A 2,704-nucleotide genomic window follows, 5' to 3' on the forward strand; every position below is an offset into this window, starting at 1 on the left:
AAGAAAAACGGATGAACATGACTACACATTTTAAAAACATTATACATTACAGGTATATGGATAGCCAAATATTACATCCATGTGTTATTACTAACCGATGGGCATTAATGTGCTGCTATAACAGCCTTCACTCCTCTGGTCTCAGGATTTCCAGCTGATGTGTTACCCGGCTGCAGAGATCTGTCCCCATTCAGCCGATAGTGAGGTCCAACATTGATATCGGACGATAAAGTCTGGCTCCCAGTCAGCGGTCCAGTTCCTCCCACAGGTGTTAGATGTGGTAGACGTTACTCTATATCTTTATGACAAATAGTTGTTTGCTGCTATATTAATGCTCTGAATATTAAAATTAGCATCTTTTAATGAAGTCCAGCAGCAATGTTACCGGATCAGATTGCCAGTTTCCTTCCCAATTAATTAAACTACCTGAATCATAACCTTGCCAGACACCTACTGTATGTAAACTATTAAATGCGTCATAAAGAAGACATCATCAGCATGCAAAACTACATACCTGTATCAAACATCCAAAGATATAATGTTGGATAAATAGGCTGTCGCAGCACACAGAGTGCTATGGCAGCCCATTTTCACCAATTATGACTTGGTATCCCATAACTAAGACTTGGCTATTATTCATATTGATATTTATTGAAACAGTTTGTCATTCGTAGCAACTGTCTGTAACAACAGAGCGCTGCTATGAATATCAGACCGTTGCTATGAATAATAGACCGTCTCCATGAATAACAGGTCGTTTTTATGATTCCCAGGCTGTTGCTATTATTAGCAGACCCTTTCTTTAAATAACCGAGCTCTGCTATGATATGGTAAGTCATATTGATGAGATGCTTTCTCATTATAATGACTTACAGGATCTTTATTATTTCATCACAGTGGTGGGAATGGGCTTGAAAACCAAGTACACAATGCATGTCAATGATGACGACGTTGGTCCTTAATTTTCCCCAGCAATGATTGAAAACTAATGTCAATCATACATTTCTCAAATTAAATGAGTCAATATGAGTGAGTGGAGACAAAACCCCGTCAAACTTTGACAAAAGCAGCCCAACGGTTTGTTTGCAACACTGCAGCAGGTGGCAGCACAAGACCGTACTGACCGGCCTCCTGCTGACGAGCTCTGGACTTTCAAAGTCTTTGATCAGCCTTATCGGCGTCTCTCTGGACTTTAACCACGACGCCAGCTGTTTTTTTTTCTTTCTCTTAATGTACTTAAAACCCTCATTTGCGCTCAGTAAAGGATTCACCTCGGCTCGTGTTGTCATAGCCTCTCACCTACTGAAAACATCTTCGGCCATTCTGCCGAAACAAGTCAGATTAGGCTTTATCAGGAGCATAGTGCACCTAAAGTCTGAGAGTCACGGAGCTGATAGCTGCCAACTTGGCACTGAAGTTTTTAGTGCAAAGTAAGCTTGTTTTATCTGATATTTGTAATGGATTGTTGAGTACGGTTTAAGGCCTATTCCACATCCTTGCATTGGAGTTCAAGAGATTTTGAATGTGTGGGGCTCCTTGAGTTATTCCCGAGGTCCTTAATTGGTCAAAGGTGGTGTTGAAGGGGTTCCAAGTACTATTAGGTGTCTCCTTAAGATGCTCCTGGGATTATTTGGAGCATTTACAGTGCATTTAAAGGGAAAACGTTGCACTTTTTATGTGGATGCCCAGTCAGTGTTGATTGTAAATGTTTCCACTTGAGCAGTACATTTCTCAGTGCGTGCTGTATTTACCCAGAAAGCCGAGTTGTCCTGCTCTCGGAGCCGTGGAGGCAGTGCCTACATGTACCAGGGTGCATTGCACGCACGCTTCTGTCCAAGGTGGGAACATCTTCTGTTGGTCTTGCAGAGCTGCAGCATGTATTAGTGCACACTGCAAACTCTACTGAACATTCACTTTATATCATTTATGATAAACTTAACCACTATACTCCGATTGTTTTTCCTCGTTCACACACACTCACGCTCACACACTGCAGTACTTGTTCTGCTCTTCACGCTACTCTTACAAAAACCAAGGCTTATGCCAACTGCCGATCAGGTCATATTTCGATGATTTGAAGGGATGATTACCGAGGACTAAACCAAATTAAATGCATAATATCGTTAATGTTACCATACAAAACATCATTAAAAAGTGATTGATATTGCTTATCATCAGCATCTTTCCGTTCTTGGTCGTACCCCCCAGTATGTCGTCATTGTATGATGTAAAAATTCCTGCTGAAACCTATTTCCCAGGAACTGTGTTGCTAGGAAACCGCCTGGGTCCAGGTTTACTTCCTGTCCGCGGTTGACTTACGCAAACAGAAGATCAGCGTGGGCCCGTTTAGTACCGGTCTCCCCACAGAAAGCCAATATGTGGATCGGTTCAACAATACAGTCGCCAATCAATCTGCATCACATTAAATGTGGAGTTTTATTTTAAGATAAAAACCAGTGTTGGCTTCATTTATTGACGTCACCTTAAATTGTCTTTGCCTCTGGCGTATTCAAACAAAAGCTGGACCCTTTGGACACACACACACACACACACACGCACACGCACACACACACTGCTGTCCTGCAGCATCACGCCACGGCCTTTCATGTCCAATTCAGCCCCTCATCTCTCTGATTGGCCGCTTGTCCTCTCAGGTCACCCAGGTGAAGGCGCTCTCAGCCAATTACAGAGGTGCACACTGAAG

Source organism: Taurulus bubalis, assembly GCF_910589615.1.
Source record: "Taurulus bubalis genome assembly, chromosome: 16".
Lineage (NCBI taxonomy): Eukaryota > Metazoa > Chordata > Actinopteri > Perciformes > Cottidae > Taurulus > Taurulus bubalis.